This window comes from Sebastes umbrosus, chromosome 10 (assembly GCF_015220745.1).
Source record: "Sebastes umbrosus isolate fSebUmb1 chromosome 10, fSebUmb1.pri, whole genome shotgun sequence".
Classification (NCBI taxonomy): domain Eukaryota; kingdom Metazoa; phylum Chordata; class Actinopteri; order Perciformes; family Sebastidae; genus Sebastes; species Sebastes umbrosus.
Window position 1 is genome coordinate 12,467,759 of NC_051278.1, and position 12,293 is coordinate 12,480,051.

The 12,293-nt window shown below is 40.9% G+C and overlaps 1 long non-coding RNA gene across 1 annotated transcript; it reads right to left on the bottom strand.

Annotated features, from left to right (window-relative positions):
* Positions 1-366: 366 nt before the first annotated feature.
* Positions 367-5,610, bottom strand: LOC119495782. The gene is made up of 3 exons (XR_005208568.1): positions 5,438-5,610; positions 2,666-2,670; positions 367-378 (listed from the first exon to the last, which is right to left on the bottom strand). It is a non-coding gene; the product is annotated as an uncharacterized LOC119495782 (long non-coding RNA).
* Positions 5,611-12,293: the final 6,683 nt, after the last annotated feature.

Below are 12,293 nucleotides of genomic sequence, written 5' to 3' on the forward strand. Positions count from 1 at the left end.
CCAATGTGGCTGTTATTTATACATGAAAGTAATCTCAGTCGCCTGCAGCACCAGGAGTCCCTCAGGGGAGTCAACGTCATCGTTCACCTGTAAAATCTGGGCTCAAATTGGATGAACATTGTGGATTATATTCATGTCCAATGATTAAATTCACTCCTCAAATGTATAAAGTTAATTCAATTATAAAAACATTTGTAGGTACAGTTCCTTTCTCCCTACTGTCAGATGTAGACGGGCATGTCTTGACTTGATTCTCCCTGACAACAGAGTCTTCAGTCAGGCATGTTGAAGTCCTCCGAGGCCTCGCTGGTGTTTCATGTAATGTCAACACTCCAAACACAACATGCTAGTCTGGATTTGTATCAGACATTTACACCTCTCTCAAATTTGGTGATTACACACAGGAATCCATCTATCATGACGTAATTAGATATGACATAAATGGCTAGCAATGAGCATCTGCATCTGCAAATCGATTGATGAACCTGATTAGACTGTTATCAGGACATTAAATAGGCGTTATCGGTCACTATAAGCACCATAGATGTGGGTCAATAGGGGCCTACTACACCATACTTGCCAACCTTCAGAACTAAAAAATTTCAAAACTAAAGCGGGGGTTCCTCCCCCAGCAGGACTTTTAAAGAATGAAAATAAAAAAAATAATAAGTAAACTGCAACAGCTTTTTTTTTAATTAGGCCTACTTTTAATTTTACTTTTAATTCTCAGTAAAGAAAACAAAATAATTTGCCACTCAGGCGTGAACTTGTGTGAATCTCTGCTAGGCTAACCGGGCTAATATTCATCAGTTTTCATTCATTCATTCATTTTTTGCACCTGCTTGAGTATTTCTTTCTCTTAGTACTCTCCATTTCTCTCCGTCTCTCACTCACTGAAGGTCCTTTCAGACACAATGCGACAACGGCACCACTGCGCTCTAAAACCCGTTATTTCGAATTGCTTGCGCCACACCATGATGGCTTTGCTGTGATGCTGTGATGTACGGCTAGCGCAGCTCAAACAGTGGCGCAGTATCGTGAGCACCAAAACTTAAGCAACACGTTCTATCACGTTGTAAAACTGCATGAAACGTTACGTTATGAACACAAACAAAACGGCTTCTTTAGGTTTAGGCAACAAAATCATTTACTGTTCTGTCTTAAAATAAACATGTTTCAAAAGTGAAAGTGAAACTTAACTCTTGTGAACACAAAGACTTCTTTCTACACGTTGGTTTCACCTGGATAAAAACCCGGGCCTCCTGTGTTTTGTGACCCATCCATCGACCCTGACCTCCATCCCATATGGACTTTCGCACTGGCTATACAGCGCCTGACTTCCACTTCTGCTTCTGTATAATTACTACGGTCACTAGGGTCGCTATTGTGTTCTTTTATATCTTCTTTTGGTGATCTACCATGTGAATAAATGATAAAACCTTCTATTGGGTTTAGTAGGCCCCTATTGGCCCACATCTATGGTGCTTATAGTGACGTGAGCCTATATAATGACCTGACAACAGTCTAATCGGCTAGATTGATTGTCTATCAGCCCCCAGAAAGTCCGAAACATGCTTCAGTTTGCCATTACAGGCTGCACCTTCTCCCTAACCACCAACTGGAGTCAACATTTCCCACCATTGTCTGCCCCAAATTGACTCGGCAGTGGGTATTTCAAATACAAGTGGTGAAATATTTCATGTTCTTTGCAGCTTATGTGCAATAGACTTGGCAGCAACACAATAGCTATGGGAGGTGATTTATTTTCTTAAAGTAATTAAATGCCTACTTGATCATTTTTTCTGGGAAAATGCGAGAATGTGGCAAACAAATTAAAAGAGCACTCCATGACTAAACCTATCCCTAGGATTGGTGGAAACATCACAAGCGAAACAGGAGCCAAACCTTCTTAATCTACGTGGCTACATTTGGGAGTTTCTGAGGAAACAATTCGGAAACATGCATTCTATTTCTGTTTGCACCCGATTATTAATTTCAATTTATGTAACCCCACTTACTCCCACAGTTTAATTAATGATGCTTGTTATCAGCTGTGTTTAAGAGGTAATGGACAATGCTGAATTTTGAGTGTTTACAGTGCTGGAGAAAAAATCCCGCTTTACCCCTTTGTAATGGACTGCCAGCAAACAAGAGATTAACAGTGTTTGTCACTCTTCCTGCAGCTGTGTTATAATGCAAAGCAAAGAGGGGAGGAGGGAAGGGGAGGAATTAAGCACATAACTTTGAAATGGTGACTTGAAATAGCTACCATGGTCAGAAGAACTGGCATGCCCCTCCATCACCTAATCCATACCATAATTCCTGATCTAATTAGAGGGAGGCTCAGCGCTAGGCCTGCCATAAAGGAATAAAGGACACAGACAGACCGTGTGCCCAGGGAACGGAGCGAATAAGAAGTCAGTGAAATAGAAAGAGAGGGAAGTAGGAGAAGGAAGAGGAAGAGGAAGAGGGAGGAAAAACAAGTGCACAGTGAACTGAACAGGTAAACATGGCTGGCCACTGATTTAAAGCACCATGTATTGATGCTGTAGTATCCACCTGCTCACAGTCACTATTTTAAATATATACAGTAAATGTTTAATCTACTCATGAGATTATTGGCTCATCTATCTGTGTAGAAACAGGCAAATCTCATATATTTCACAAATCCTTCCAAGAATGATACACAAACATATTTCTAAACTAATTAAGCAGCAATAAAATGATGGATACTCACAAACCACCAAGCTAACTGGCCGGTAGAGCTCATTTGCTTTAGGTGCTAATCTATTTATGGCACAATTTAATAGCTAACAAGGCTATTAGTGCAGCAAAATACTACATCACTATTATTCCATATCAGTTAATCCACATAATCCTTAAAGGTACAGTGTGTAGGATTTGGCGGCATCTAGTGGTGTGGTTGCAGATTGCAACCAACTGAGTACCCCTCCGCTCACTCCTCTTTTTCAAGACTGCGGTAACGTGAGCCGCCGAGTGCAAAACCATGGTAACGCCGTTTGCCTCCCATCCTTACCATAATAACACTACTTTAGGAGCAACGGAAGTCAGACGGTGGCTGGCTGTACACTGCGGTTTTGCACTCTGCGGCTCACGTTACCACAATTTCACAAGTATGTTGGAGAACTACGGTGGCCTTCAGGTAACGTAAAAACATGAAAGGCCCTCAGAGAGCCAGAGTTTGGTTTGTCCGTTCTGGGCTACTGTAGAAACACGACGGAGCAACATGGCGGACTCCGTGAAGAGGACCGGCTCCCTATGTAGATATGAAGGGCTCATTCTAACTTGAAAAATAAACATTTCTATCCTGTGCCGCCTGACTTCTTGTGAAATTGAAAAATAACTTGTAAAAAACTCTCTGAGATTCAAATAATATGAAGGAATTAAATCAGTATTTGTACGCAACTCAGTATGCAAAGAGTTAGCCTGCTGCTAATACCATTTATAACCTCAGTAACTACGGTTTCAGTACCATGACGGTAATTTTGAGAAGTTACTAATTCATGTCCACAAAATAGACGATAGACACATTTCTAAATTGGGTACATGCTACAGAAAAATAACTTCCCTTAAAAGACCTGCAGGGCTTCGTAGACGATTACTCAAACAGCAATAACTCAAATAAAAAGCAGAAATGTTGCAAAGAGCAGGAAAACGTAACACATGTCCCCAATCTTTGTTTGTGATGCAGAAATCTAACATTTTTTTTCTCTTTCATCTGGAGAAGATGAAGTCATTTAAACCGCCCGGCCCTGCTCGGCTTCAAAGTGTCCGTTTGAGGTCTCAGACTGGACACTCGCTGCAGGTGCAGTGTTGGAAACACTGATGCAACACCAGAAATGATGGCGGGGAGTGGGGGGGTAAAGCGAAGTGAAGTCACCTCATGTGTCTACCTGATCAGACATGCAGCCTAAATTCAAATTTCCAACATTTGAAGACCTTTCAAAACCAAACTGCATAAAACCAAGTGGGGAGATAAGATACCTCCCCTGGGTACTCAGGTGAAAGTAATAAAAATCATACTGCTGCCTCTCCAGATACAGTAGAGCTACAATAAGTTAGCTGAGGATTACGCTGTTGAATAGCCGGAGGCTGTGCGTGTATCATCAGCCTGGATAACTGCACTATTGCGTACTACACAATCGTGCATTGCCAGTAATGTAGTCTGCACTCTGAATTACATTCACGGGGATGTCAGTAAACTCCCTTGTGATGTATCTTTGTGGGTTAAGAAATGAAATACACTGATCCAGCAGTAAGATAGAGTGCTTACCAAGGTCAAGGAGGCTCCCCGGCGTAATTACACCACTACCAAACACAAAGGGCATTGTTATTGGACAAGTATAATGCTGCATATTACCAGAGCAACACAGCGGTTTCTATCAGCGAACACTAGCTTGGGAAGACATAGGGCGGGCATCAATTTAGCCTACTTATCTAAAGTCTCTAATTACTTGGTTTATTTGATAAACAGAACAAGGAGAATCCTTAAATGATTCTGCAAGATCCAAAGGGGATTAATTTCTTACTCCTTGAAAAAAAAACAAATCACTGGTAGAATCCCTTATTTCACTCTTTAATCAGGCATTAATTAGGAGCAATAGGGGCACCAGTTACACTTGGCATTTGGTGAGATTGCAGGAGAAAAAAAGAGGCCTGTATTAGCCTCTCCAGAGGAGGAGGCGAGCACATCAGGCTAAGACAAAGACGACACAATCAGACAGAACAGCAGGAAGTGTGAGTTGGGAGAACGGGGATGTATGAGCTTCTCAAGCCCCATTCTTTCCTCAGACTGGATACTCACACTCACTGCATCCTGGTCCGACTTAATATTTACCACTGTTTTATTTTAATATAGGTTTTTACGATGTGGCTAATACACACATCCATACTGATCTTATAATGCCATCTACCCTTCCTTCCTAAAAAGACCTGTGCTCAAGTACAAACGGTTCACATCTTCATTCCTACAACTTAGTGGGTGATAAATAAATAGAAATGTTGTTATAGAGAGGTGAAGTCCCGCCTCTTCCGGTGGACCACCATGGGACCTTATTTCAGAAAAAATCAGACTGTGAAAATATGTGCTTAGAAAGACGACGCACCCAAAAGTCGCGTTAAGTGACGTCTCTCTCTCTGAAGCTAATGAAAGCCCACACAGAGCGTGCAAGAAGTCCATTGGTTCAGTTAAAACATTCAATAGACATGGACACCATATGGACCAGCAAACACGAGACTTTCAACCAGGAGACCTGTGTTCGAGACCGGTGTTTTGTTTTGTAAGTAACGTTGTGACGTGTCTTTCGTACTTATGTTACGTTGTTTCCGTATGTATTTTACTTAGTACTCATTTTTAAGCCCAACAATGACGTTTTTCCTAAACCTAACTAAGTGGTTTTGTTGCAACGGCAAACACACACCAGGCAGCGGTGAAATGTGGCTCGCCGCAATAATCAAATTTTTCTGCAGCCGGGAGGCGTGTTCATGTGTTACAGGCGGGAATAAATTCTTTGTAACACAGGTCAGCATGTCACAAGGGTTACAGGATCTGTTTACTGATTGGTTGCGGGTCCTCTCTGGCTGCACTTCGCCGCTAAAAGTTAAACTTCTCCCAATTTTTCTGATTCTTCGCCGCAGAATCAAACGGCCGCAGCTACTGCAAGCTTATCATAGACATTGCATGGTAGCTCGCCGCAGGCCGCACTTCGCCGCTGCTCTGTTGTGAATTCGGCATAACTGCAGACTTTACCGTAGTTTTGTTGTGTGGCGTACACAGCAGCAGAGAAAATACTGACTGAATAGAAAATACTGCCGTGTTTTTTCAGTGTAAAGCAACATGTTTTTAATATCTATTTTAACCACCATCCGTACGTGAACATCTTGACAAGATTATCACAACCCAGATGTGACGTTTATTGAACATCTGGGTTAACAATGGAATCCCTTTGGTTCTGCAGGACTGCTTTCTACCACAGGCTGTGAAATAACCTTTAAAAAGCACTGAACCTTCAACGTTACAGCACCTGAACCAAAATACCACCACAGTAAATGTCTTTCAAGTCTTCTCATAACATTTTTTGGGTTATCTAAGATGAAAACCATATCGAACACAATGAACAAAATGGTCTGTAAAATGTGTTTTGAAACCATTATGCGCTCAGTCTGTTTTCTTATTTCGCGAGCTTGAATAAAGAGGTAGCTTCTCAAGCAATCTCGGCCTTGTTTGTTTAAGGTAATTACTACTTGTCCTCCCATCCTGCCGGCCCAGATGATGCATGAAAATTACCATTCCCCTACTTCAATCAAAGCTGGAAAAAGAAAAGGGAGAACGGGGGGAACAGAGGCGAGCAGATGGGAGGGGGAGGCGGTGAGAGAGGAACTCTGTGAGACGCACAGAGCTCCCTCCCTGCATGACAAGAAAGGGCACTGTCTCTGATTAATTAGCTGGAGTTGGTAATCAGTTTAATAAGACTGAAGTTGATGGTGAGAGGTCCCCTTTGGCAGAGCCACGCTAAGCTTAGCACTCTGTTCAGGGCCCTCGCTTTCTTCCACCAAGTAAACACGCAGTGTCTATTTACATAAACAGTTGTTTCTTTTTTGTGGGGGGCTATTTTTCCTTCCAAACTGCCTGAAAGCCTAACACCACCGCTTAAGTCAATCCCAACAATGGCAGCGGGAATTGCAGACAAATTCATGAATTTTTCAACATATGAGAACTAATTAAATTGAGGCCTTTTTGAAATGAATATAGTGTGAGGTACTCACCAGCCCTACGCACACAAAGAGGGTATAATTCAGCGATTGAATTCTGGCTTGATAGCATTCAGCCTTTTACCATGGTGAGCTATACAGATGGCTGGGGTCCTTTTCATTCTTTTCTCTCTTAATGGCAAATCTCATTATGGCAGTTATCACTGTATGGAGAACAAGACGGGAACGACGACGGGCCACAAAGCCGTGCCGTGCAAGAATCTGGTACCTGTCTGCTGCAGAACATGATACTTACTGTTGGGTCATGATCGTGATGAGAATTTAAAATAATTAGACTTTGTTTAGATGATTATTGTATTATTGCACATCCAAAATGCTGTGGGTTTTATCAACAATAAGCAATAGGATAGATCAAATATATTTAATAACATTAAAGGTTTGAAATTAACCCTTTAAAGGAATAGTGTCACATTTTATTTGCCTCCTTGCCAAGAGTTACATGAGACGATTGATACCACTCTCATGTCTGTCCATTAAATATGAAGCTCAGAGACAAATATGAATATGGAGCACAGAGACGGTTGGCTTAGCTAAAAACAGCGAGCCTGACTCAGGTCAAAGGTTAAAGAAATCCACCTCCCAGCATCACTAGAGCTCACTAATCCGCAGCGACTTCCTGGAGTCTTGTCGTCACCGTGAGGCAACCAGAGGAAACTACAGGGAATCACAAGAGTCCAGCACATAACCCGCTGTAGAACCACGACTTTTTACACTTGGTTTTTGAACGGATTAAACAAATGAGATGTAATGTGTTAATTAATGAACATTATCCAAACCCACAGGACTTTAATTTAGTGGAAATCTTAAAGTTTCCAAAAGATACCAAATTTGTCACGCTGTCGGGATCGTGGATAAAATAGTGCTCCCATAAAAAACGTGAATTCTGGGTTTGAATATTACAATTTCACATCATACTGTCAGAGGAGAAAGATTATTTTTAAATTAAGAAAATTAGGAAAGTTTGGGTAAAATCTCAGAGTTTTAAAGGATAAGACTGGCATTATTCTATATTTTTGTAATTGCAAACAGATCTCATGAAAGACCAAAACCAACAATGTGTTAGTGCGTCTGTCCCTCAGTACTTTCTGACTTCCCTACCCTGTCTCTGGCTCTCAGCTCCAACCCCATGTTTCCCCCTGAAGCAATAAATCTTTAAAAACATATCACAAAAATAAACAGTTTCCTTTTTAATAAAGACTCCTAAAACAGCGGGTCACTGTAGTTTTCAGCAAACGTTTACAAACAGGAGTAAATAGTGCATTTGTTGGGGACTATTTTCAGCTGCGGATTAATATACAAATGGGGCTCTAGTGAATATTTCCAGCAGCAGCACGGTGTATGTTTTTAGGATTGAGTCATAATAAACCGCAGCATGTGTGTATGTGGTGTTAAAGAAACATATCATCCAGTGCAAATGTGGCTCGTTGATGTGTTTTTAATAGTTTTTGGAAAACAATGGAGCTCTATGGCAACAGAGGAAGAAGCTGTACTGTAACAGGATTTGGCTACACAGACAACAATTGTTAGAAGGATCAATTAATTGTTGGTTTTGGCCTTTTCATGGGATTTGTTAAAAGTAAGAAAAGTATTGAATATCATCAGAGTTAGCATGTAAAGAAAATTAAAAGAGAAAAACAAGAGAAGTGGTTGAGATGAATCATAAGTGTGTCATCAGCTAACCTGAAGTCACGGGATGGCTTAAGTGTCATTTTTACGCCACACAACAAAACTACAGTAATGTCCACAGTTAGGTTTATGCAACAAAACCACTTAGTTAAGTTTAGGAAAAACAACATGGTTGGCCTTAAAATGCGTTTACATTGGAGTCAGAACAGACTACATGACGTACAAATGACACGGCAAAAGCAAGAACGCCTTGTAAATGCCTCATACGTTATGCCTCGTGTCATTGATACGACTTTTCGTGAGACCGGGCTTCATCAGCAGTGCCTACAGTGCCTGTTTGAATCCTTGTTTTAGCTCCATCTGTTCCAGTAGCCAAAAAAGGAGGGTCTCTGTGAAATGAACCCCTCTCAGATGTAAACTTGTGCCTTTATCAGCAGTTCAAAGTGCATTTATTTCCAGTTTGACATTTCTAGCTCCTCAAACTCAGACACGTTAAATGTTTGACAGCTTGATGGTCTTCTCTTCAACTAAAATCTACTTTCTTTATTATGTTCAGCCTCCCAGGTTCTCTGCAACTCATTCTCCTGACCACTGTTATAATTAAGACAGTTTTCTTGCCCCCGTTTCGAAACACTTAAGATAAATTAGTCTTATGAAGCCTCTCACATGACAAAACCGCTATAAAAGTATAATTCAACTTTCTACATTGTTCACTCTGCTACACTAAAGTCTAATAAGTCATGACTTAAACTAGTCTTGGAATAAAAAAAACAAGTTGTTGCCGTCATGGCCCAGCAGTTTCTATCTAAAGTGAACTCTGAGGACCGAGCCAGAGATAAGGGCGCACCACATCACCCCGTGGCGTTAATGATCGTCCGCTGTTACAACACAAAGACAGTCAAGTAGCAGATAGAGCACCGAAATAATTTAAGCAGTGCTAAGTGGTCTATTGTCATTCAAATGATAAATTATGCTTGGCAGAGGTCTTAGAGTCACTTTTACAAAGCGTTGCTATTGTTTGTGTGGAGACAAGGTTTTAAGGAGTCGGAAAAGAGGGAATTACTTGGGAGAGTTTGGAGTTTCTTGGGGTTTGGACACAAATTGGTTCCTCGCTCACCGGGTTTGCCCTGACTGTTAGACAACGCTCCAACATCAGGGCAACATTAGTGCTTACAAAGGACGGCAGTGTGTCAATGAAGATTTGGAGTCAATATTGAAGTTTAGATCACTGTCATAAGAAGATGTTCAGGAGAAAATCTAACTAGAATTACCGCGTCTCGGTTAACGCCTCCACCAACCAGACAAGTTGCAGTTTACATCCATGTCTGTCCAAAATGTCACTTCATCATTTTATCCTGTTAGACAATTGTGTGAAATTGTCATAATTACCATATGAAAACATGTTTTGTGAGGTCACAGTGATCTTGACCTTTTATCACAAAAATCTAATCAGGTTACCTGGAGTGGACGTTTGGGCCAAATTTGAAGAAATCAGCTCAAGGCGTTCCTGAGATATCACAAGAAAGGGAAGGACGTGAGGTCACAGTGACCTTTGACCACCAAAATCTAATCAGTTCTTGAGTCCAAGCGGACGATGCGTTCCTGAGATATCACGTTCAGGAGAATGAGTCGGACAGACAGACGGACAACCTGAAAACATAATGTCTCCGGCCACGGCTGTTGCCGGCGTGCAAAAAATCTTTTTCCTTGTCACTAATCAATGTTGCAAAAAATGTTAAGCCTTAAATGCGTAAGTGGGTCAAAAATGACCTGAATGCATTTCCTAAAGCACTTTCCTTCTCAGTTATTTCTGTCAGGTATTTACAATATTAACAGTATTTATTGTGAACCACACCGATCAGCTGCATTATTTTACACAGCAAGAAAAAACAGTCTCCTTTAAAAATGATCCGAGGCACGCTTTGCACTTTTTTCCCCCTTTCTTCTCCTGTCTATTGATGATGCATCATTTCATAGTTTTGGACCAATAGACTCGCACATTGAAGGAGAACCACTCTCCCACTCTACTGATCAGTGCAACACAAAAATAATCCAAGGCACCACTGTTGTTTGCACACAATTTATTTATTAATTTTATTTACTTTATTTTACATGCCAATAATTGTTTAAAATGACCAGCGAGTTGCGACCGACATACAGTAGGTCTTCATCAGGGTCATTATCAGCATTCAGTAGTAGCTTGCACACATACAGTATGTTGTGTTGCACTAATGAGTAGAGTGGGAGGGTGGTTCTCTATCAATGTGCCAGCCTATTGGTCCAAAACAAGGAAATTATGCATCATCAATAGAGGGGAGAAGAAAGGGGGACAAAAGTGCAAAGTGTGCCTTGGATCATTTTTTTAAAGAGACTTGCATTTTGTACTTTTTTGAGATCATATTGCACCCATGCAGTGAGCCCTTTACAAGATGGAATAAGCACAGCTACACCTGAAGGATCCACCTGTATGTGACTACCACAAAGACCCAGGTCCTCAACTCTGTTGTCTTCAATTCAGGATCATTATTTTGTGCAAACTTGTTAAAATAACATATTTATTATCAACAAAAAAGTGGGATCATTTTGGCCCACTTATGGAAGAGTGTAGGTTCGAATGGCCTCTGCATCTAAGGGTTAAGTCAATGTTCTTGTTGCAGTCCAACTCCAGTATTACCAGTATTAATTGATCAATAACAAGTCTGGAGCGATTTCTTCCCTCTTCTAATCAAGCCACTGTTTGTAATTACCTGCTCTACAGTAGGTGAGTGTTCTTCATAGGGACCCGGCAATAAATTACCACACAAGCCAGACGTACTGAGGTCTTTCCTGGGACAAATCAAGGTAATGTTAATTACACCATTAAATTCATTTGCTCAGTGTAAATCCCCGCTGGCTGCTCTAGATCACGCTGCGTCCATTCTTAAGATACAAAGGCATCTCAGGTCTACGCATGTGGAAATAAAGCCAGGTCAGTGTAGGTTATATAGGTGTGTTTGTACACTAGAACAAAAGGGGAGGTCTTAAATTAACACGTTCATTGTTAAATACAATAAAAGCATTAACGTCTTAATATAGCCCCATATGTTGCACCTGGTCGTCCACATGAACGGTATTCTCTCCTCTCTCTTCAGGTACTGCTTAAGATGTCATTACCTCTGTTGGGACTGTTAAATGGTTCCATAAAGAAAAATGAAATATTCATTAACTTGGTTAATAATTCATCCCGATAAAATGCGGTATGTGGTTTGCAGAGTGGAAGATGAATGCATAATGAGTGCACGCTCAGCATATTTGTGCTTGGGAATGTTTTTATTTCGCGATAGCAAAAGAAGAAAATTAATTGAAAGTTCATTTTCATTTTTTTTGTTCTATAAGTTATGCTAAATGATAAAATAGATGCTTTCTAAGCAGTTTCAAACTGAGAAACAATTAAGAGGGCGTATGAGTATCCCGCATGCTACAGTATGGGTTTTAATTATGGAGGATGTGCATTTAAACAGTCTTTATCAAATTGTAAATGTTAGCTTGACCTAATTCCCACAGTTTGAGGAAACTGTGTAAAGCACTTTGTACTTTGCTGCCTGAAAATTGGAACCATAACCTCTGCTTATCATGTGACAAAAGGCGGCAGAATGAAACCGTATATTCATAATTTCATGAGAAGTTATGCCATTACTGAAAATATCCAGTTGCTGCTCCAGATGTCACATCAAAAGTCTCTCCCGTCCAGAAACGGCATTAAGTGTGCGCACGTTGCTTCAGTTAACACCGGAGTGGTAAAGTGCTCCCACACCGCCACGCTGCAGTGTAAACACCGCTCATCCAAACACTGTCAAACTAATTTCCTCACACCACAGAGGTTCATTTTGGCTTTC